General features: G+C 36.8%; 1 non-coding gene across 1 annotated transcript; it reads right to left on the reverse strand.

Annotated features, from left to right (window-relative positions):
• Positions 1-19,887: 19,887 nt before the first annotated feature.
• LOC125823205 (small nucleolar RNA R71) lies at positions 19,888-19,994 on the reverse strand. The gene has a single exon (XR_007442697.1). It is a non-coding gene; the product is annotated as a small nucleolar RNA R71 (small nucleolar RNA).
• Between the last annotated feature and the right edge of the window lie 6,333 nt (positions 19,995-26,327).

Below are 26,327 nucleotides of genomic sequence, written 5' to 3' on the forward strand. Positions count from 1 at the left end.
TATTGATAGTGAACAACTTCATGCAGAAGTTAACAATAGAGGTATGTCATATAATGTTTTCCACATTTTCACCAGTGTGAGTAGGCAATGTATTTTCCTCATCAATGTGACTCAAGGTTACTCTATCCATTGTTGTCACACTCTTCTAGATTTTGGTATCTAATTATTTGACTTTCAAATGTACAACGAGAGTAGCCGATGTGTTTTCTAGCTAATATGCTTTCTTTTGTCGAGGCTAGGAACATGGCATGACTGATTGTGAAGGCTTTTGGTTGATTCTGGATGAATATATTTGTGGGTAAACTTATTTATTTGGTTATGTTATCTTTATGTCCTCTTGCCATTTTTATTTTTGTTAGGAAACTCTCTCATTCAATTTCTCAAAATAAGTTATCAAGGAACTTAACAAAGTAATAAACATGTTGAAGAAGATGATAGCCACATTAAAATTTGTGAGTCGTAGTCATTGTCATTCCTTATCTTTAGACCTCCGACTTCAACTAAAAGTGTAACTTATATTTTTAAATAACCACATTCTGACAACTTAATGAAAATGACCTAACTATCAAACAGTCAAGATTAATTAGCAACTGTGCCTTTCATTTAATCTGTCATATGGTATAAATGAATGTGAAAAAATATTACTTCTCTAGATGTTTTAGTTTTTTTTATATTTGTCTTGAAAGTAATTACTAATAATAGGACTTCTCGTCAGGCATGAACCTTGAGGTAAACCTGGGTTAAGCTTTCAATCAGTATATGATCGACATGACCATTAAGCTTTCAGCTGGTACTCGACACATTATTTAGCTTTGTTTAGAGTTCGACAACTATGGAGATATGAATAGAACTTTAGGTTTTTTTTTTTGCCAAGTCAAATTAGTTATGAACCTGTCACGTAAATTTGACATTGACTGCAATTTGGTCAATCAGATATTTGGTTGTTGCTAACCTACCTGATATCCAAGATAATGTGCACATTATAGACAAATAAAAGGTAATTGATTATTCTACTATTCAATTTATCTTCCTACTTATCTATATTTTGTAATTGCAGTATACTTGAGCTTCTAGCATATCCATCTTTTAAATTTATCGTAGAATGTACATGTAAGATAGTTCATTCTACTGTCTAATGTACAGTTGTTTAACCAAATTGAAAATCCTCCTAGCCGTCGGTCTCCCTTTGCAAATAATCCTAATGACTCCTTTTGGTCTTTAGTTATGTTATACTTGAAAGTATTTACTGAAATAGGCAAGTATGTGAGCTTTATTCTCTCCTATTTATAGTTGTGGAGTCATCATTTATTGTTTTATTAGCTTGCTTTATTTTAGGATAACCTTAAGTTATTACTTAAAATTTCTTTATTATGTTTATGGATCTTTCTATGTTTTATGTTTGTTCTTAATATATTCAGTTTATTTTGATTTCTGGAGAGAACTATACTCTTATTCTGCTTATTGATCTTTTGTGAAAATTCATGACACGAAAGCATTATGAAAGTTTACAACACTGCTTCCGTGTGTACATAATGACATGGATGAACATGATTCTCCTTTTGTATGGGAGTCTCTGCAACTCACAAGAAAATCGTGGTTAATACTTTATTTATATGCAAGAAATGCTTTATTAAATTTGTTATTGAAAAATTTCGATGAAAGATTATTCAATATCTTACTTGCTCATTTTCCCTTCTGGTTCATTCTGAATTCTTAGGTAGAACTGTATGCTTTCCAATGCACATATTGTTGTGTTTTTATTGTTGTTATTGACTGAGGTGATCAAGTTGAAGAGTGAACATATTGGTGGGAGCTTTTTCTAAAAATAGTAGATGTTAGTTTTCCCCCAACAATTTCATGCAGTTATTGTTGTTTGTTGCTCTTCTGTTAGATTAATCTGATATCCGGTTAACTGTACTGATGTGAAACACATTACGAGTGTTTATGAAGTATGTGCTAGAAGTGAACCAAAAACATAGAGTTCAAATCTTAGGATAGTGCCTTGAGTAAACACTATACAGGGTCTTCTGAGGTCCAAGTGCAACACACAAAGTAGACACTAAGTCTTCATCAGAATGATGAAAATTAAAGCACTTTTGACTAGCTTCTGGATCTCTTTTTTTTTTTTTAAATATGAGGTGGTGTGGTATAGAAGACATTTTTGTGATCCAATATCATGTCCAACCAACATTTTTAAAAGCTTTTTCATATTGTTTTTTTTTTAATGTATAGTGGTTTGACTCAACTTTGAGAGATAATTGTTGATGTTTTAATATTCTTCAAGATTGTTGCAACTGATAATCATGTGAAATATTGGCAGGGGACCATTCATATGAAAAGTATTTTTAGCTTCCACTTGTTTATAATTGAGTTGCATCTGATGTTGGGTTTATGCTTGAGCACTAGTCATAACTCCTCTAGCTTATTTATAAGTCAACAAGAGATAGACTAATTATACATAATTCAATGCAAGTTGCAGTATGTGTTGAGCCCCATTTCATTTTCAATGACTAATTGTACCGGATTCAATGTAAATTGTATTATGTATTAGCCACTTCATTAAATAAATTACATTATTTATTTTCATTTATTCTTCTTTAGCTCTACAAATATTAGTACAAAGTCATTTTGTTAATTGTAGTAAAACTATTTAAATTGTATTGTTACTGGAAGAAAAAAGAATATGAAAACCAAGTGTGTTGGGCTCATGCTAAGCACAGGCCATGACCAATCTAGTATCTATATATATAATAAAGTGGTCACTGGATCAAAGCCAAAAATATGATGAATAGAAGGAAAGGAGATCAGAAAGATAGGCGAACAACTTGACTATAGTATAGATCAGATGTTTCCGTGAGCAGTGTTGACATCTGTCCCATGAGAAATAGTAAGATAGGCAAAAATGCATAGAAACAACAACGGCCGCATCTCTCGATGAAAAGACCAGCAAAGAAAAGCCCCTATATATATAATACAGTGTTGTTTTAATATTAGTAATATTAAAATTGCTTCACAGAGGTTGAGAAGTGTGCTGGACGGTCCATTCCTTACAGTTGCAGGCATTTGTGGTCTTTCTTTTTTGTTGGTTTTAAAGTTTAGTGGCTTACACTTTGTTTGAATGGTTGTTAATTACCTATTGTTTCATAATGTATCGTATTGTGGTGTTTTAATGAATACAGTATTTGGATAGATTGTATCATTCTCCATAGTTACATAATGTCACACATTCATAATTTGAGTGATAAATCTACAAGAGAAGTAGCTTAAGGGGTAGAGTTATTATGAAAAGATAGGATAAAAGATGAAATATGATTATTAAATAATAACTAAAGATAAAATGAGAAAAAAAAATAAGATAATGATGAGATCACACCAAATCAGTCGTTACATAGACTGAGTCTTTTCGTCGTTATCTAACAATGGATTTAAACGATACGATATAATAAAATTAAAGTAACAATTAATCAAAATAAATATTATATTTAAACTAACAATACAATACAACGGATAACAATCATCCAAACAAAGTGTTAATTGACATTATACACGAATAAACATTCCAGAGAATGTTGGGGTCAACAATCTTGGGCAACATCTTTATCAGCCATTAAAGGCATTTGTTACCTCACTTTGTTTTATTTTTTATTCCTCAAGTATACCTTGTAACATATGTAATCTCTAAGCCATTTATCTTCTCTATTTACTACCCCATTATCTTCTTATTCATTGTTAAGAAGACTTCCTGAACTATAAATAGTGATGGTCTTCGTTTGTTTTTTGTACAAGAAAAATATAGAGTACATAAAAGTTAGTCAAAAAGAGAGTTCGTATTCGTTGAAGAGAGATGTTTTTTTTGTGGATCTTTGAACTCAACTCTTCTCCAGAGATTGTTGAGTCATAATTTGTGATTGAGTTATGTTATCCTGGAGGGGACAAGTCAAGAAGACTACTGTTGAACCGGTGAAAAGATTTATTGTAGTGGACTTGAATCTCCTTAAAAAGAGGGAGATAATCACACCTTAGCCTAAAGAGATGTTATGTAATGACCTCCAATGTTGGATGAAAAAGGCAAAAATAAATGAAAGACTTTGAGAGACAGAAGGTTTCTTTTACTGCAAAACTTTCTTACTTCAAAACCAAAACTCCTATTGCCCTTTTATAGGCTTACAATTAACTACTAAAGCTAAAATAAAGCAACACACAAATAATGGAAAACATGGAAAAGTGGTAAACATGGTCCACTACAATAAGAATATAATTTCATTGACTAAGTAAAACATAAACCCACTAATCCTAGAAAATAGACCCACAGACTGATTTCTGCAAACTAACTATTTTTGAAGAATTAGTCAACACTCCCCCTTTCTTCAAAATCACAAACTCCCATTTGTCGTCTGAAGAAGTCATGCTTGTTGCGGGGCAGCGACTTCGTAAGAACATCAGCAGTCTGTGTATTTGTGCCACAAAATTCCAGTGAGATTATTCCACCAGTGACTAGATCGCGAATAAAGTGATAGCGAGTGTCGATGTGCTTCGTTCTACTGTGAAAAACAGGATTTTTTGTCATAGCAATTGTCGCCTTGTTGTCACACCATATTTTCGTTGGACCAATCTGTTGTTGTTGAAGATCTACTAACAATTTCCTTAACCAAACAACTTGACAACATGCTGAAGTTGCAGCCATGTATTCTGCTTCCGAAGATGACAAAGCTACTGTATCTTGTTTTTTTGAACTCCATGAGACTGCTCCAAAGCCAAGACTAAAAATGTTCCCAGATGTGCTCCTGCGATCATCCAAGCTACCTTCCCAATCACTATCAGTAAAGCCAATTAATCTGAAACCTGATACTTTTGAGTACCAAATTTCGTGACTTGTTGTGCCAGCAACATATCGCAAGATCCTCCTGGCTGCACCTAGGTGTTGCTTTGAAGGACTATGCATAAACCTTGAAATCAAACTGACAGAAAATGTTATATCGGGCCTTGTGTGTGATAAGTAGTTTAGACCACCAACCAAGCTTCTATAATAAGAAGCATTTGTTGCACCTGTACCATCATCGAGTACCAACTTCTCATTCATATTCATAGGCGTGGGAGATGGATTACAATTCAGCATGTTTAACCTCTTTAAAAGTTCAGTTGCATATATCCTTTGTGAAATAAAAATTCCATCTGAATCTTGTCTCACCTCAAGCCCAAGAAAATAATGCAGCATACCCAAGTCGGACATCTCAAATTTACTCATCACGCAACTTTTAAATTCAAAAACAATAGATTCACAAGAGCCCATATATATAATATCATCGACATAAAGACAAACAACCAGAAAGTCACTATTACCTTGCTTCTTCACATAAAGTGTAGGTTCATTTTCACTTTTTCTGAACTGCTACTCTTGAAAAAAAGAGTCAATTTTGCTATACCATGCCCGTGGTGCTTGCTTTAAACCGTACAACGCCTTCTTCAATCTGTATACTTTGCTCTTTCCTTTACTAAAGATGAAGCCTTCAGGTTGGCAAACATAAACTTCTTCTTGTAAGTCGCCATTTAGGAAAGCAGACTTAACATCAAATTGGTACACATGCCAACCAAGTTGAGCAGCCAAGGCTAGAGTAGTTCTAACTGTTTCAAAGCGAGCAACTGGTGAGAACGTCTCATCAAAGTCGATGCCTTGTTGTTGAGAGTATCCTTTTGCAACAGGTCGAGCTTTATGCCTTTTGACACTTCCATCAGCATTGTACTTTGTTTTGAAAATCCATTTTAGCCCGATAACATTCTTCCCTTCCGGCAAATCAACTAACTCCCAAGTCTGATTTTTCTCGATAGCCTGAATCTCTTCAATCATCGCATCCTGCCACTCTGGTTGCTTTGCAGCTTCTTCACAACATGTCGGTTCAGCAGCTAACAGGGCAAAGCTACAAGATGCATAAACATCTTACAGTGACCGGAACTTTGTTGGTGGCGTCTCGCTGGATGACGCCGAAGGTGGAGAACGGGAGCTTGATGGAGTAGAATTGTTGCCACTTCCATGAGCAGTATGGTCAGTATTGCTGCTACCAGGTGAGGAAAGATCAGAACTTGTTGTTTCAAGTATCCCTATATGCCCTACTTCTGCGTGAGCTGGAATATGGATGACTGAATCTTCTTCCTTGTCGTTCCACTCCCAGGCTGATACTTCATTAAATACAACATTCCTGCTAATAATCAATTTGCCACTAGTAGGATTATACAGTCTATATGCTTTGGATTGAGGACTATAACCAATGAAAATGCATTTCTCTGATTTTTCATCTAGCTTAGAACGTAAATTAACCAAAGCATAAGCTATACAACCAAAAACTTTCAAGTGGCTTACTCGTGGTTTCTGTCCCGTCCATGCTTCATATGGAGTTCGATTAAAAACAGCTTTTGTTGGAGAAATGTTTAAGAGGTACACAGCTGCAACCACTGCTTCTCCCCAAAAATGAACAGGAAGTCCCCTTGCATTAAGTAAGCTTCTGGCCATCTCAACCACAATATGATTCTTCCGCTCGGTGACTCCATTTTGTTGTGGCGAGTACGGTGTTGTAAGCTCCCTGCGAATTTCATTCTATTCACAAAACAAAGTAAAATCATTAGAAAAAAATTCACCACCACGGTCTGTGCGAAGAGCCTTAATGTTGCAGCCTGTTTGCTTCTCCACGAGTGCCTTGAATTTCCTGAAATTCTCAAACGCCTCTGATTTGAAATTCAGAAAATAAGCCCAACTCATACGGCTATAATCATCAGTAAATAGAAGTAAATACCGACTCCCACCAAGTGACTCAGTCTTCATTGGTCCACATAGGTCGGCATGTACAAGCTCAAGACTACGGGCAGCTCTCTATGATTTTCCTACAGGAAATGATTTTCTACTTTGTTTCCCGAAGATGCAACCTTCACATAAATCAAGATCACCCATTTCTGGTAACCCAACTACCATATTCTTCCTAGTCAATAATTTCAGCCCATTAATGTTCAAATGGCCATAGCAAATATGCCATAGTTGAGTTTCATTAACACCTTTAGAAATTAAGGCATTGAAACATTAAGGGGAAACATGTTATTTTGGGTCATAGGCACAACTGCTATAGTCTGACCAGACTTATTATCACTGACAACACATGAACTATTTTTAAACAAAACAGAGTAACCACTTGCCATCAACTGTCCAACACTCAGCAAATTATGTGCCAAACCAGGAACAAGTTGCACATCGCAAAGGAGTTTTACATTACCCTGCATTGTCTTGATGGCTATGGTTCCTTTGCCTTCAACTCGAACTTGCTTGTCATCACCAAGTCGAACTTCACTCTTTTGTGACTCATCGAGGTCTCTAAATAAAGACCTTATGCCAGTCATATCATTTGAGCATCCACTATCAATAAACCAAACATTATCAGTAATGTTAGTGATTGAAGAATGAGCCATGAAGAGCTTACTTTCATTCTCTGTGTTCTCAGAGAAATTTGCTTGATTCTGCTCGTCCTTTTGCTTAGTCCAACAGTATGTTTCAGTATGACCAGACTTCTTGCAATACTGGCACTGAAAGTCACTCTTGGGATGTCGAGTGTCATTGAATTGACTTCTGCCTCTATCGCGGCCTCGACCTCGACCACGAAATCTGCCTTTTCCTCTACCTCTGCCAGATGACTCCTCTTTCACCTGGAATGCTTTTTCTTCAATTTTCTCATGAGACCTGTTTATCCTATCTTCATGAGCTAATAAAGAACCCATTAATTCATCAAATGAATAATCAGATAAATCCTTGGATTCTTCAATAGCAGCAACCACATGCACAAATTTTTTTGTTAAAGATCTCAACACCTTTGCCACAACAATTTCATCACTAATATTCTCCCCATATGACTTGATGAGATTAACAATGGAAGAAACTCTAGACATATAATCTTGAACAGATTCATTACTTTTCATAAGTAAAGTTTCAAAATCACGACGCAAAGTTTGTAATTTTACAGCAATTACCTTCTTATCTCCCATATACTCCTGTTGCAGAATTTCCCAAGCTTCGTGAGAAGTCTCTGCTGCTGAAATTCGCGGAAAGATATCATCATGAAGGGCTTGTTGAATCAGGAACAGCGCCTTCGAGTCTTTCTTGCGATTCTCCCGTAGCCGTTGTGCGTGGCCTTCATCCGGATCTGCAAATCCACTCTCCACCAAGTCCCACAACTCTTGAGACTTGAAGAGAGTCTTCATCTTAAGACATTGGAAGATGTTGGGAGTTACTGTTAGAGTTTGCTGCCATTGTTTCTCTGGTTGGTATTTCTGGGGCAAAATTTTTATCTCTCGTTACTCTTAAAACTGGCTCTGATACCAAATTTGTTGGATGAAAAAGGCAAAAATAAATGAAAGACTTTGAGAGACAGAAGGTTTCTTTTACTGCAAAACTTTCTTACTTCAAAACCAAACTCCTATTGCCCTTTTATAGGCTTACAATTAACTACTAAAGCTAAAATAAAGCAACACACAAATAATGGAAAACATGGAAAAGTGGTAAACATGGTCCACTACAATAAGAATATAATTTCATTGACTAAGTAAAACATAAACCCACTAATCCTAGAAAATAGACCCACAAACTGATTTCTGCAAACTAACTATTTTTGAAGAATTAGTCAACATCCAAGTCATCTTTATATTTATGCCTTTTGTTCATCGTTTATTGCTTTTCTGTAACGATCCCAAGTCATGTATGACTTACTGGGACTGATAGTTCGGTCACCTCATTTGGTTGTTGCGTGAGTTTTAGTGTTTTGGAGTTTTACAACCTTGAACGATTAGTTTTAATCATAAGTTCAAGAAGATGACCTCAGAATCCAATTTTGTTGATTCCATAAGCTTCATAAGGTCATTTTAGGCTAATAGAATGGTCGATACAATTCCCGAGGTTTCCAAAATACTAACATCTGAAAACATTTTGGTCCTTGGGAAATTATCAACTTGGGTTATTTTATTTTATTTTGTTTTGAAACAGCTGAAGTTTTGTTTCTTGGTTTTTTATGCTTTAATAAATTGGTGACCATTTTGGAAAAAAAAAAAAAAAGTCCTCAATTCTTTGATCTTTTCTGAACTGCTCGCTTAACACCTTTAATGCCTCCTCCCCAATAATTTGAGTGGATTGTATAAAGTCCACCTATTCCGTTTTAATCTCTAAGATCATCAATCTTGTACTTTTACCATAAATGTATGAGTGGAAGAATTTTATGTTTGTATCACCTTCCTTAAACCACTATATCCTAGATTTTTGCTTCCAATACTCCTCTATATGATAGTACTTTCTGACTGCCTCTTCAGCTTTAGCTAGTTCTGCCTTATTCTTCTCCATAGGGTTCACCTCAATTTGATTCTCCTTGACTCTTATAATGTCCTCCAAGGTAGCTATTTTCACAAAAATATCCTCATATGTTTCTTTGCTCCATTGTGATAAATCCTTCTTTAATTTCTTCATCTTCTGCTGAACGACAAACAAAGGATTTCTGATCGCATTGATTGACCAATGTTGTTGTATCACCTCCTTAAACTTTTTATGTTTTGTCACGAAGTTAAAAAACCTAAAACGTTTCACTATATCACCATGTAAGGTCTTACACATCATATGTAACGGAGCATGATCTAATCCCTACCTTATCAAATGATGAACTTCATTTGCTGGAAATTGTTGCATAAACTCCTGATTTCCAAAAAACTCTATCCAGCCTTTTGAAAATACATTCCTCCTCAATTCCCCCATTCCACCAAGTGTAAGAACTACTTTTGAACATGATCTCAAAGAGACTACAAGAATTGATATACTGAAAAAATTCACTCATTTCCTTTCCTGTAACGGGAGTCCTCATAATTATTCTGTCTCATCAAGAATCACATTGAAGTCTCCACCCACTATCCATGGGACATCTACAATTTCTTCTACTTCTTCTAGATCTTGCCATAATTCTAAACTCTCCAATGCACTACACCTAGCATACTCTGTTGTGATAACCATATCCTTCTGATATGTCCCATGTCTGAATTTGATTGTAATCTTTTTATACAAGTCCCGCACTACTTCAATCTCCCAATCTGCATTCCAAAAGACTCAGATCTTTGATGTTGTGTTAACCATTGCATTCTCCATTCAAAGCTTTCTTCTATTTTTATCTGATTCTTGAGGCCATTGAAAAGGTTCCATTAGGTCCATGTATGATTAATGATGTCTCCTCATAAGATCTCAAAGGATTCTTGAGTGTTTACAGAACTTATAGTCCAAAAACATAATGTATCAATCATCATCATAATGGTAAGGACCTTGCCAAACTACTCCTTGCGTTTATTTGACTTGTTTTTGTTCTTGTGTTCTTCCCTTCTTTTTTTTATTGTATTCCTTAGCTCCTTAGCATGTCTTGGTTATAAATCACATGTGGCACTTACTTCCTTGACTGATTGTGTTAAGTCTGCATCCTCCTTGTCTATCTTGTTATCATTTAGGTGTTGCCTTACTATTGATCTCCTTCCTCCTGATGTGCTACCTCTGTATATTTGTTTAAGTCCAAACTAAAAATTTATGAATTATCTTGTCTTGTCCCTTGTATTTCAGTCTCCCTTGATTCCCCTGTCTCCATCACTTTAGAACTCACCTCATCGCAAACTTTATCTTCTTCATTTCTTTCCCACCTATTTTCATCAAACTTTCAGTTTCTCCCTCTCCTGATTTAGCATCATTTTTATAGGCGTTGTCTGTTTATTTGCTTGTCTCTTTTCTTTGTGATTTTTGTGCTTCTACCCTTTGTTCCTCATTTTCAACCTCTTTTACTTCACTACAACTTTATTCATTACATGGTATCATTTGTTTACCAAACGATTCCTCCACTCATTTCTTTGGTACTTCTTTTTCTCCTTTATCTTTATTCTGAGTGACTTGTGCCTCCTCTCCTTCTTCTTTGTCCTTCAGGGCACTATACTTATAATTTGTATAGATAATTTCCTCCCCTTCCTTTCGAGTATGTTTTTGCTTCCATCGTTGAGTCAGGCCTCCTTTGTTATAGTATCTTCCTCCTATCCCTTATTTCTTTGTTCTTGGAACTCATTCTTCTTGTCTTTCCCTTTATCTCCTGTCTCCTTTTGTGTTCCGTCATCAACTCTGTTCTCATTAGTGTGTTTGTCTTGATCCTCCTTATGTTGCTTTTGATCTCCCTCTACCTCCTCTTGCTTTGGGTACAATTCTGGATGCAACACATAGTTTTCTTTCTCATTATGCCTTGCAATTTACATTATATGCAATACTTCGGGATTTAATCATAATTGATTTGTATCCATCTTTCCTTGATTCTACCTGTTACCTTATTTCTTACTACAATATTGATTCTTTTGGGAAAATTCCCTAGCAGATCCACTTCTACTTTTACCGTAGCACAACTAGGTCTTGTCTTATTCAATGTCACGATATCAATTTGAAAATACTTTCCCATCGCAGCTGCTAATGAAAACACCATTTCTCTTCCGAAAAAGTTTGGAGGCAATGATGGAAAAGTAACCATGCAATTGCAATTGTTGTCATTTAAGAGTACGCATCGGGTAGTACCAGTTCTTGTGGCCTATGTTAAAAACTAGCTTTGACGGTAAATGGACGTAGTCCTCCATACTTGACGCACGAATATGAACATATCTACTATTCAAATATTCGATCATACAATCGATTTTCAGTTCACTTTGTTTTGCCTATAATTTCCTTAGATCGTGTAAATGAGGTCATCCATAAGAGAATTTTCCTATCACAACTAATTGTAGATCTTCATTTACTATCATCTGTGATACTTCCTCCTATTCCCATATTACTTGTGGCTCACCATGCAAATAGGAAAAAGACTTTCAGAGTATCAGTATAGCTTTTTCAGTGTTGCAGTTTGTAGGGTAGCAACATAATCCATTCCTCTTGTGGTTGGTGTTGGGTTATTAGCAAGATTTTGCTGAGCAACCTCCAAGGGAGGCTGCCCAGTGGAGTGGCCATTAACGGCGGCGATGACGTAGAGATTAGGGTTTAATTGTTTCTTGATTTATAGAGCGTTTCTTTTTTCTTTTCTTGTTTTCTGCGTGTGGTGTTTTTATTTTCTTATTTGTGTTTCGGCCCTACATTTTTTTTCTAAATATAATTATGAGGTTAGTAGGACTAAAACAATCTAATTGGGTTATTTTCCCCATTGGTTTATTAATTTTAAAAAAAACCTAGCTAACCAAAGTCTAGAAAATGAGGAGGTAGCAATTCTTTGGGGGGCCAGAGATGCACATGAAAGTTGGATGATACTAACATTATTTTATTACAATATATAAACATTAATAATTCATTAGCAGTCTTTGCTCTCAAGTCTCAGCGTATGATTTATTAACAACAACTGTGGATTTATCTAGAAGATAAGAAAAATCACTTAGTACTCCTTCCGTTTCATAATATTAAAAATAAATTATAATTATTACTTGTCTATTTTAAAGAAGAAATAAAAAAAAAAATTGTTTTAATATTATTGTTATCATTAAATAATTATAAAAAGTATTAATAGTTAAAATTACATTTTTAAAGCATAACTAATAAGATTAATTTAGTAAAATAAAATTTTCTGAAGAGTGTCAAATCAACATATGTCAAATAAATAAAATGGACAGAGTATTTATTATTCGTCTGCCCTCATCAACTTATACTATGCCACAACTAGGATTTTGTACATATAGAAGTATAATAATAAGAAGTCAAACCAACTCTTATGAGCGTTTAGCTGTAAAATAAATTTTTTCTTTAAAAAGTATCAAGTCAATAGAAGCCAAGTAAATAACACAAGTAATATATTTATTATTGATCTATCCTCATCAACTTATAATTCTCCACAAATATGATTTTAGTCATTGGTCTAATTTGATTATCTTTTGATGCTATCAACATCAATCTTTCTTTCTATTTATTTAGTGAGAGGAGTTCAGATTCTGGAATGAAACAAAAAGGTCATAAAAGACAGCTCACTTACAGTTCAAAAGCCAAACTTGTATCTAATGATCACTTCATCAATATTTGGAGTTACTACTTTAGAATTTTGTCAAATGTATGATTCACAAATTGAAAATATAAATGTTAACTCACAACTTCCACCAACTTCTCAAAGTATATACTAATTGTGTTTGTGTCAAAGAGGATTTGTGCACATGATTGAAAAAAATTACCATTATTAATTAGTCGAATCCTAATCAGAAATTAACAAATGCTACTCTTATGCCTTGTATGGGAAAATGCATAAGTACCCCCAGCCTATGCCCAAAATCCATGAGACACACCTAACCTTTACTAAGGTCCTATTCCCCCCCGAAATTATTTTATATATAATTTTCTACCCCTTTTCAGCCTACGTGGCACTATCTTGTGGGCCCAGCGCGTGTTGACAATTTTTTCAAGGATAATGTCATGTAGGCCGAAAAGGGGTAGAAAATTAATTAAAAAATAAGGTCGGGGGGTAATAGGACCTTAGTAAAGGTTAGGTGTGTCTCAGGGATTTTGGGCATAGACTGGGAGAGTACTTATGCATTTTCCCTAATATTTTTAACTATTACTATCAATTCGCTAGCTTAGACATCCCCCCCCCCCAAGAAGTTTGTACCTCAATTTCAAATATGGAAAATGGTCAAATATATTCTCCCTCATACTATTAGAAATATGTTAAATATATCTCTTGTTATATTTCCGGTTCAAATATGTCTCTCTTGGTATTCTTTTGATCCACATATACCCCTTGTCTCTTCTCATTATATTTTGGTATAAATTTATTCTTAATTTTGAAGTAAGACACGTGTCCTATTCATAATCGAAGGAATGAAAAGATGTCGGATCGGATTAAATTGTTGTGTTTTTAAAAAATTGCGTATTTAAAATTAGGAGTGAATTATTAGCTTATGAGCTTGAAACGTATCCTCCCATCAAAATTAAGGGATAAATTTTTGCCGAAGTATAACATGAGCAAAAATTATATTTGTGTAAAGATATTTTAGGTCTTGATTCTGTAATCTTTACAAATAGGAACTCAATTCTAGTAATCTTTGAAAAATAGGAAGATATTAATTCTTTCCATTATTGTAAGTTAGAAGTAGTTATATATTCATGTACATGCCTCCTTTGAGGAATAATAGAATACAAAAGAAATATTTTGTTCAAGATTTGAACTTAATATTAGAGCCATAGGCAAATCAGATGCTTCTAACTCTACCACGATTATCATTCAATCTGAAAATTCCTCTTTCAATGCAGGAATTATTCTAAATGAAACAAATTATGATATGTGGTCTCAAATCATAGAGATGCATATTGCTGAAAAAGAGAAACTCTCGTTTGTTAGTGGGAGTACACAACTACCTACTGAAAAAAATAAAGGATATGAGAAGTGGTACACAAACAATGAAAAGGTTAAGAGGTGGTTGTTGATGTCTATGTCACCTGAGATTATGAAGCGATACATTTGCTTACCTATTGCTCAAGAAATCTAAAAAGCTCTATCAACAACCTTTTATGATGGAGCAGATGAACTACAAGTCTTTACTTTGAATCAAAAAGCTTTTTTTGCCAAACAAAATGGCAGATCTCTCTCTTCCTACTATGGAGAACTGATTGAATTTTTTTGTGAGTTGGATCACCGTGATAAGGTGATCATGGAAAATGAGAAGGATGTCAGTTCTTACCGCAAGTCTATTCAACGACAAAGGGTGCACATTTTTCTTGCTGGTTTGGATGGTGAGTTTGAACATATTCGTGGGGAAATTTTGAGGAAGGACCCTGTTCCAAAATTAGAAGAATGTTACTCAATGGCTCATCGTGAGTCTGTCCGGCAGGCAATAGTGAATGGAGATCTTGAAAAATCTAAAGCAGCAGCCATGGTGAGCAAATATAGATCTAATCAAAATCGATTCTCTCAAAATCAACCAGATCGAATGAAGTCTATGGATTTCAACAAGTCCACTTATAAGTGTACTCATTGTGATCAGTCCGGGCACACAAATGATCGTTGTTTTGAAATTGTGGGATATCCAGAATGGTGGGATCATAATCGTGATTCAAGAAGGAGAAACGCAAGCAAGAGTTCCACTATTGTAATTGTAGAAACAAATGCCAAGGAAGATGTTGTTGGACAATCCACAGCCTTGGTAGCAACGAGAGGTAACTATGGTAAGGCTTTAAATTCATCTGCACTTGTTTCTAATTGTACATGGATAATTGATTTCGGAGCTACGGATCAGATGACATTTGATTCTAGACAAGTTTCATCCCTTAAACCCTCGTCACAAAAGTATATTTCCACCGTTAATGGTTCTTCGGCCCCTATCATTGGGGAAGGATCCTTGTCTCTCATTAATAATTTGAATTTAGACAGTGTCTTAGTAGTTCCATTATTGGATTGTAACCTTTGGTCTGTTTCTCAAATTACCACTACTATGTCTTTTGTTGTGATGTTTTGGCCTGACTATTGTGTGTTTAAGGACATCCAGACGAGGAAGACGATTGGTTATGGTACTAGATGAGAGAAGTTGTATTACTTGGATTTGGAGTCAAAAAGTTCTAATCAATTGTGCCAAGCATTATCGGTTGATGTGTTTAGTTGTGAGGACAAAACAAGGAAATATGATATTTGGCTATGGCATCGACGATTGGGACATGCTTCTTTTGGATATCTTAATAAATTGTTTCTTAAGTTATTTACAAAATTTGATGTTTCTGATTTCCATTGTGATGTCTGTGAACTTTCAAAGAGTCACTGTATGTCTTTTTCACCAAGAATGAATAAAAGTTCAATTCCTTTTATGATTATACATTCAGATGTTTGGGGTCCATTCAAGGTGAATACGTTAGGTGGATCACGTTGGTTTGTTATTTTTATAGACGATTGGACTAGAATGACTTGGGTGTGTTTGATGAAGTTCAAAAGTGAAGTGAATTTGTTGTTTCAAAAGTTTCATAAAATGATTTGCGCTCAATATAATGTCCAAGTAAGAGTTCTACGTAGTGACAATGGGGGGGGGGGGAGTATTCCAGTTATGAACTTAAGTGATATTTAGAAGCACATGGAATTGCTCATCAAACTATTTGTCCCAATACACCCCAACAGAATAGGGTAGTTGGAAGGAAAAATCGTCATTTATTAGAAGTTGTTCGTGCTCTATTGATTGAAGCTCTTCTGCCACAATGTTATTGGGGAGAAGCACTCACTTGTGCAACATATTTAATTAATCGAGTGCCTTTTAGCAGAATTAACTTTAGAACACCATCTCAATCTCTTGCTGAAGCGGTGATTGAACCGGCAGTTCCAAATTTGACTCCTCGTGTTTTTGGTTGTGTAGCATTTGTACATCTTCATAAGAATCAACGCAACAAGCTATCCCCTCGTGCATTGCGGTGTTTTTTTTTGTGATATGCTACTCATCAAAAAGGGTACAAATGTTTTTATCCTCCAACTCAGCGAATGTTTGTTACAATGGATGATGTTTTTCATGAAGAGTCTGTATTTTTCTAATGAAACAAAACTCCAAGGGGAGGACCTGAAAGATATTTTGTCTCTAAATTATGAAAAATTGATACTTTTTGCACCTAGTAACCAGGTTGTAGATGAATCAAGTTTATGTGGTGGTGAACATCAAGAAATAGGACATAACCAAGATATTGTAGAATTAGAATTGGGTACTGCTAAAATTCAGGAAATTGAAGAAAAAGATTTGGGTGCTAGTGGAAATCAAGAAATTGGAGAAGTTAGTCCAATATCACATGAACCCCTCACCCAACAAGCATCTGATGTAACAAATCAATCGTCACCAACTCAGGATGTTTATGATTTTGTACCTGAACCATCAGTCAAACAACTACCACCATGACACAATAGAGGTGTTCCTAAACCCACCTATGAACCAAAAATTTCTAGTAAGACTAGGTACCCATTAAGCAATTTTGTGTCTAATCATCATTTGTCGGAATCAAATAAGTCATTTGTGAATCAATTATATGTTGTATCTATTCCTAACAATGTGCAAGAAGCCTTAACTGATCCCAGGTGGAAAGCAGCTATGGATAAAGAGATGAAATCCTTGAAAAAAAATTATACATGGCAACTTGTCGATTGTCCATCAGGAAAGAAAACCGTTGGATGTCGATGGATGTATACAGTCAAGTACAAAGCAGATGGTATGATTGAATGATTCAAAGAGAGATTAGTGGCTAAGGGATATACTTAGACCATGGAATTGACTATACCAAAATATTTGCACCTATTGCAAAAATCAACACAGTTCAAGTGCTATTATCCTTGGCTGCAACTTTTGATTGGCCACTACAACAATTTGATGTGAAAAATGCTTTTCTACATGGTGAGCTGTCTGAAGAAGTCTATATGGACTATCCTCCAGGGTACAAGATTCCAAGATCACATGATTATAGAGTATGTAGATTGAAGAAATCACTTTATGGACTGAAACAATCACCAAGAGCGTGGTTTGGAAAATTCGCCAAATCTATGAAGGCATTTGGCTATACTCAAAGCAACACCGATCACACTTTGTTTTTGAAGAGACAACATGGTAAAATTAGGGCTCTTATTGTATATGTTGATGACATGGTGGTGATTGGAAATAACCCTAAAGAAAGGAAAGCTCTCCAAAGCTACATGTCAAAAGAATTCAAGATGAAGGACCTTGGTCCATTAAAGTTTTTCCTTGGAATTGAAGTGTCTAGATCATTTAAAGAAATTTTCTTATCCCAAAGAAAATATACTTTAGATTTGTTAAAGTAAACTGCATGACAGCTTGCCAACCAGCTGATACACCTGTTGAAGAAAGCCTGAAATTAAGTGTTGAACCTAATCAAATTCCAGTTGATAAAGGAGGATATCATAGACTTGTAAGAAGATTGATGTACCTAGCACACACAAGACCATACCTTGCTTATTCTTTTAAGTGTGGTAAGTCAATTTATGCATAATCTTGGAGAGCAACATATGAATGCAATTATGCGCATCTTGAAATATTTGAAGTCTACTCCAGCAAAGGGAATTTTGTTCACAAAATGTACAGATACTCTAGCAATAAATATATATACGGATGTTGACTAGGCTAGAGCTATTGATGACTGATGAGTCTGAGATTTGGACTCATTTAGGACTTTATTTATTATGATTTAGTGTCGTCAAATGCTTATTTCATGCCAACAACTGATGTAAAACCCTTGATCTTCAGATATATGGATTGAGGAACAAAGCTAGGACATAAATGGAAAATAGAGACAACACGAGCAAAAAAGAGAAGGAAAAAACAAGTCTGATGATCGCCGATGTCACTCGGAGATTCTCCAAGTTGCCACTATACCACCTAAAATTAAAGAACGCTGAGGCTAGATTAGGGGTAGCTTCGGCGAGCAGCAGATACACTACCATTGTGGATTTCAAGTGGTTTTACAAGGTTTTTCTTTTAGATTTTTTAATAGAGAAATTTTTTGTTAATTTTAACTTTCGAATTTCATTTACCCAACCATGGAAAATGTGGAAGGTGTTGATTTTCATCTTTTCACCATGATTGGCTAAAACCCTAACCTTGGGGGTTTGACAGCGTGACCAATCGTTGCATTCTACTAAATGGGTGTTATTGATTAGTGATTGTTGGTGTTGATTCGAAGTGGATCTAAATTATTATGGTGGTTTAACTTCATTATTACATCTTTGGTGTGATAGATTTAAGAGTTTTGTGATTGCTCGAGAGAGAAGTACAAAACCAACATAGTATTTTGGCATCCTTAGTAGTGGGTCTTGACGGTTTCATCTCAATAAAGTGAAACCCAAGACCCAGCCTTAGTATCTAGCTCGAAAGAGTGGATTTGATGAGAACGTGGACTGGTTAGCTTATGGATAGTGTTGAGGTTCGAGAGAACTCAATGAAAATAAGGCAATTGTTCGAGAGAAAATTGTTTTACTTATAATCCATTCTACCCGCGACGAATTAGCATTATCGGTAATGATGTACACCCATTAGGTTGAATTCAGTAGGTGGTTAGTCAATCCCCCAAGTGTTTTCTACTTATCTGATTGTTTCTTGTTAACACTTTGAAGTGTGCTGGTGACGACATCTTGAAAATTTGATTATTAAAATCTTAAGTGTGTGCTACTCAGCTGCAATGGTTATCCTCATACTTTCGTATTTGAATTCAAAGAAAGCTACTCTCTATGGGATCGACCCCTACTCAGTTTGTTCGATTGTATACTGACTAACGATCATTGACACTTAGCATTGGATGAAGTGTCTTTGAAACGTCAATCAAAATGGTGCCGCTGCCGGGGAGTATCGTTACTTAGAGTTCTTTGATCGAAGATTTTACTTGTGAATTTGTTAGCTGTAGTTGAATCGGCTTACACTACATAGTGTAGAGTTGGTTGGACTAAATAGAAGTAAAAAAATAAGTGAGGAAAAGGTGAATGGTAGCCAAGCGGGTCATCGGGATGGTATCGATGATATCAATAGTGTTTACAACACATCTTAATTAGGTGAAATGGGTGCAATTTGCCTACCACAAACTGATGGGAATGCAATATTTGAGGTCACTAACATGACTCTTCATCTCCTCCAAATGAGGGGACTCTATGGTGGGCTAGAACACGAAGACCTGCATGAGCATGTAAGAAATTTTATAGAGGTGTGCACCCCGTCTTCATTCAAGAATGTGTCACAAGAGTCAAACCAACTTAGGTTATTTCCACTATTTTTGATGGGGGAGGCTAGCAAGTGGTTGACCGAATTACCAAACAATTCCATCATCTCATGGGAGGAGCTGATTATAGAATTCAATGCGAGATTCTTTCCCCATCAAGGATGATGAAACTTAGAGATGACATTCAAAGTTTCAAACGATTGGAGGGTGAACCCATCTATGAAACGTGGGTGAGGTTTAAGAAACTCTTACTTAAATGCCCAACTCACGGGCTACCAAACGATTTGCTACTCCAATATATTTACTGGAGTCTTGATTTGGTTAATAAATGAGTGGCTCATCAATTGGTACGAGGGGGAATAATGTTGCAATCAATTATGGTGCCTTCATTTCTTCTTGATGACATGATGAAAATAAATCAAGCTTGGTACACTCAAGAGGATCAAGTCTCTCCTTTTTTGTTTTAGAATGACACAATAACAACTTCATAAGGAAAGAGAGGGGGATGCAAATATCAAGAAGATGTTGACCCAAATGGAACTATTACAAGAGAATATGATGGAGAATGTGGGAAAGCCCAAAGGGACAAGTGGAGTGTTTAGAGTTGAGGTTCTTCTTTGGGTTATTCACAACCAGGGGAGAATCAAGGTTGGAACTCCAAGAGATACGAGGAGGGTTTCCACCCACGCTATGTGCATCGATGTGGGAATCAAGGTTGGAACTATCACAAAGGGGAAGAGCAAAGAAGATACCATCAAGATTAGGCTGAGCAAAGTGATTATTGGAAAATGGAGGATGACCATGAAGAGGATCACACTCACTCGAGTGAGAGCCCAAAATCGAAAGGGAGTGCAAGTAGTCCCCGGGTGAATGATTTGCTGTCACACATCCTTGATAAAGTTGATGGTTCGGATGATTTGTTAAAAGGGATGAAAGCTGACTTTTCATCATTGAACAATAAAGTGAACTCTCACGCAGATGCAATCAAGATACTTGAAGGTCAGTTGAGTTTACTTTCAACACAATTGAAACCAAAAATGACAATGGAAGATGATGATAGAGGGTTGGCTGTGGTTACTTATAGTGGAAAGGTAGCAACAGGCGATGTGACGGGAAATGAAGAAGTTCCATTGCATGAAGAAGACAAAGGTAGGGAGGAAGAGGAGACACATATCCATCAAAGCATTGCCAAAGGACCACGAACAGATGTGGAGAAACACAATCCAATCCCAAAAGTTATGCAACCTTTACCCAAAATATCGCCTCCATTTCCCCAACGTCTCAAGAAAAAGAATGAGGATGAGAAGTTCAAGAAGTTTTTATCGGTGTTCAAGACATTATCAATTAATCTTCCTCAAGTTGAAACATTATTGGAGATGCCGGGTTATGCCAAGTTTATGAACGAGTTAGTCACAAAGAAAAGGTCTTTGAATTTTGAGACAATCGAAGTTTCTCATAGTTGTACTGCAATTATGACTAAGGAGTTGATCAATAAGAGAGAATATCCTGGAGTGTTCACCATCCCTTGCACCATTGGCATGCTCCAATTTGCTAAAGCCCTATGCGATTTGGGAGCAAGCATCAACCTAATGTCATATGCGATCTATAAACAACTTGGGTTGGGTGAACTGAAAGCCACAACAATGAGACTCTTGATGGCGGACCAATCAATCAAACATCCTGTGGGGATACTTTATGACATCTTAGTAAAGGTTGACCGATTCATTTTCCCGACTGATTATTTCATTCTCGATTGTGAAATAGATGTTGAAATTTCCATCATCTTGGCAACCAGGGGAGCGTTGGTGGATATTGAAAGCGGAGAACTGAAGTTTAGGGTGAACGAAGATGAAGTAACCTTTAATGTTTGTAAGTCAATGAAACACCCAATTGATATTCATGTGGTCTCCACTGTTGATTTTATTGATGAGGCGGTGGCTAGTGTGAGCCATTTGATGTGTATGAGTGAACCACTTGAAGTTGTGCTTGCTAACTATGATGAATTCGAAATTCAAGGCTATGAAGAGGTAGTAGCTGCTCTTTCAAGCTTGGGGGGCAGGAGGTATTCAAAGACTCCATTGAAGTTGGACATTGATCTAAAAAATCGAGAAAGTCCTCCCGCAAAGCCATCAACAGAAGAACCACAAGATCTGGAGTTGAAAGTACTTCCTTCTCATCTTCGATATGCTTTCTTAGGGGTAAATAACACCTTACCGGTGATCATCACATCTGACTTGCTTGAATGGCAGGTAAAATTGCTCATTGATGTGTTGAAAAGGCATATAAAAGCTATAGGTTGGAATATTACTGACATAGTGGGTATTCCTCTCGATATTTGCACTCACAAAATTCAATTTGATAATGATTGTAAGCCGAGTGTTGAACATCAGAGGAGATTGAACCCACCGATGCAAGAGGTGGTGAAAAAAGAGATAATAAAGTGGTTGGACGCAGGTGTGATCTACCCCATTGCGGATAGCAAATGGGTAAGTCCGGTACAATGTGTACTGAAAAAGGGAGGCATCACGGTAGTCCTAAATGAAAAAGGGGAGCTTGTTTCTCTGAGACCGGTAATCGGATGGAAAGTATGCATGGATTATCGAAAGTTAAATTCGTGGACCGAAAAGGATCACTTTCCCATGCCTTTCATGGATTAAATGCTTGATCGACTCTGAGAGAGAGGTTGGTATTACTTTTTGGGTGGGTATTCTTTGTTACAACCAAATCTCCATTGCTCCGGAAGACCAAGAGAAAACCACCTTCACCTGTCCTTATGGAACTTTTGCCTTTAAACGGATGTCGTTCGGGTTATGTAATGCTCCAGCAACATTTCAACATTGCATGTTATCTATTTTTGCTGACACGGTGGAGGATTCAATGAAGGTATTAATGGATGACTTCTCGGTTGTGGGTGACACTTTTGAAGTATGTTTAGCACACTTAGAACAAGTTCTCCAAAGATGTTGCACATCCTCTATGCAAACTCTTGGAGAAGAAGGTGAAATTCCACTTTGATGATGCTTGCATGGTGGCTTTCAAGTGCTTGAAAGAAAAATTGGTCTCCACCCCAATCATCATTAGTCCCGATTGGTCAGAATCCTTCGAAGTAATGTGTGATGCAAGTGGCACGGCATTGGGTGTTGTAAGGGGTAAAAAAGCAACAAACTATTTCACCCCATTTACTACGCAAGCAAGACTCTAAACAGTGCTCACTGTAAATATACCGTTACTGAACAAGAGCCACTTGTGGTAGTTTATGCGTTTGAGAAGTTCTGGGCATACTTTCTAGGTATTAAAGTGGTTGTTCATACTAATCATGTTGCACTGCGTTATCTAATGGCGAAGAAGGATGCCAAGCCAAGATTGATAAGGTGGGTGCTACTATTGCAAGAATTCGACTTTGAGGTCAAAGATAGGAGAGGTTGTGAAAATCAGGTGGCTGACTACTTATCAAGATTGGAAGGCAAGGAAAATGACGAGCTGGAGATCGACATAAATGATTATTTTCCCGATGAACAAGTATTCATGGTAACTCTCAAACAACCTCCATGGTATGCTGATTTTGCCAATTACGTAGTGTATGGATTAATGCCAGACGAATTGAACTTCTACCAACAAAAGAGGTTCTTGTTCGATGTTACGAAGTACTTTTGGGATTAACCATATTTATTCAGAGAGTGTGCAAACCATATCATTAGGAGATTTGTTCCGGAAGAAGAAGCCATCGAAATCCTCCATGCTTGTTATGCTTCACCGGTTGGGGGTCATCATGGTGGTGTACGTACAACTGCTAAAGTCCTCCAAAGTGGATACTACTGGTCGTCCCTCTACAAAGATGCTCATGAGTTTGTTAAGAAGTGCACTCAATGTCAGAAGCAAGGTGGAGTGTCCAAAAGACACGAGTTACCTCTTACGCCTATTTTAGAAGTTGAGCTATTTGATGTTTGGGGAATAGATTTCATGGGTCCATTTGTGAGTTTGTTCAGTAATAAGTATATCTTGGTGGCCATAGTTTATTTTTCTAAATGGGTGGAGGCTGTTGCACTTCCAAACAATGAAGGGAAACGTGTCGTTCAATTCCTGAACGCTACATTTTTGCTAGATTTGCTACTCCTCGAGCTATTATTAGTGATGGGGGATCCCACTTTTGCAACAAGTGGTTCTCAGCCGTATTGAGCAAGTAAGGAGTGAAACACAAAGTAGCAACACCGTATCACCCCCAAATGAGCGGCATAGTTGAAGTGTCAAGCCGGGAGATAAAACACATCTTGGCCAAGACGGTGAATGCTAATAGTACTGATTGGTCTCGAAAGCTTGATGACGCGCTATGGGCGTATCGCACCGCATACAAAACACCAATCGGTATGTCTCTGTATCAACTAGTTTTTGGTAAATCTTGCCATCTACCAGTTGAATTGGAACACAAAGTTTTATGGGCATTGAAAGCTCTAAATCTGGACTGGACAAAGGCTTCAAAAGAGAGAGTAGAGCAATTAAATGAGTTGGACGAATTCAGGTTCAAGGGTTACGAAAGTTCAGCCCTTTACAAGGAAAGGATGAAGAAGTGGCATGATTCTAAAATCCTTCAGAGGGAGTTCAGAGTCGGAGACTTGGTATTACTATATAATTCTCGACTTAGACTCTTTCTGGGAAAGCTCAAGTCCAAATGGTCAGGGCCGTTTAGAGTGACACAAGTGTTCACAAATGGTGCCATCGAACTTGAAGGTCAAGAAGGACCTGCATTCAAGGTGAATGGGCAACGCTTGAAGTTATACTTTGGCGAGTGCCAAGAGATTTCTCTTATTGAGGTGGTGTACCTGGAAGATGCTTGAGAGCATTTCCACGTCGTGCCACGACGTTAAATAAGGCGCTTCTTGGGAGGCAACCCAAGTGTTAGTGATTTAAATAATGTGTGTTGATTTTGTAGGTGCCAGATAATGAGCGAGAAGGAGATGCTATTGGCGGATCACCGAATCCATTAGGCTAGAACGATATAGTCAACCTTATGGACTTTGAAAATGGAACTGAGATACTGGAATATTCGGCGGGAAACCTTTATCGCTTGGCGGATCGCCGATGTGTTTAGGTGACCCAATTTTTCCCGCCCTTTTACTTCAGTGCTGATAGCTTAATTCAATGATTGTTCGGCGATGTTACAAGTTCATTATGAGAAGTGCCGACCTGTTCGGCGATCTTTGTCATCTCCGCCGATTTACCACTTTCTAAGAGTGTCGCACACCAGAACTAAGGGCGATATCAGGACCATTGGGCGCACCGCCGAGGCGTTCGACGACTGTTTCATTTTCTCGCCAATTGGGCGCTTAGTGAAGATTCCTCATCACTTTGCTTTGCATGTTTACATACTAGAGTTTTATCTTTATTTGTCAGTTTTTCTTTTTATTCTTATTTTATTTATGGGATTGTCCGTTCTCTACTCACATTGGGGACAATGTTGAATGATTTTGGTGTGGGTGTGTGCTTGGTTAGTGAGTTCCTTTGTGTGCTTGGACCCTTCTGAAATTTTTTTACCACCTCTTGTGTGTTTAATTGTGGTTGTTCTTGTAAGAATTTGAGTATCGATTATGATCAATACCGATGACTTGAATGGTGCTCTCAATCGAACAAAATTGAATGTGCGGCTACGATGAGGCCAAATGAAGTTGCATAGACAATATGTGAAATTTTTGCATCTTGTTGTGACTAGCCGATTATCGAATTGAGTCTCTTGTGATGAGCATTGCACACTAGTGGAAATGTGGAGTCTTGTTTGATATTAGTGCCAATGCCTTGTGTGATGAGCTTACCGTGAACCATGTGTGACGACACCTTGAATTTGCCCCGTTGATCTAGTCGACTAAGTGATGCAAACTCTTGAAATGATCTCAGGCAACAATTCTGAAGAGTGAGCCAATTTGACATTATACCTCTTTTGTGGCCTACCTTGTGAGTGTGTGAACTTTGCTTGAACCCCTTTGAGCCCTGTCCTTTTCCTGGAAGAAACTTGAGCAAATGAGACCTCTCTCTATTCCTTCACCCGTAATTCTCATGTAGTGTGGTTTGTTCGAATGGCCAACTTAGGCCACAAAGCCTAAGTTGGGGGTGTGGTGAAAAGAGAAGGTACATCAAGAAATGCAAAAGAAGTCCCCCTTGAGCCATGGTTGTGGAAAAGATGGAACCCTTCCATATTAAAAAAAAAAAAAAAAAGAGGAGAAAAGAAATGAAAAATGAAAAAGAAAATAAGACAAAAAAAAAGTTGTGAAATAAAGTTGTGAAAGTTGCAAGAGAAATAGGGTGTCTAGTATTCCATGAGAAGTGAATAATGGGGTGACTTGTGATCATGAGTGCAAATGTTGAAGAAAAGGAAATAAAGTGTTGTTCATACCACATTTCATGAGGATAGCAGCTACTGAGCCTAAATGACCATACATTTACACTCATCCCCGTTTCAAGCGACCTTTTTTTATCTTGAGTGAGCTGAAACGAATGTTAGTTGTAAAATAAGGGCAAACCTATGGGTGAAGTCATGCATGTGTTCATATTTGAGAGTGTGAGAGTTGTATGTGATTGCGGAACTTTAAATTGTTGGAGAATAGTGTGTGAATATGGA

Source organism: Solanum verrucosum, unplaced genomic scaffold (genome assembly GCF_900185275.1).
Source record: "Solanum verrucosum unplaced genomic scaffold, falcon-dt-bn FXZP01000096.1, whole genome shotgun sequence".
In the NCBI taxonomy this organism is placed as follows: Eukaryota; Viridiplantae; Streptophyta; class Magnoliopsida; order Solanales; family Solanaceae; genus Solanum; species Solanum verrucosum.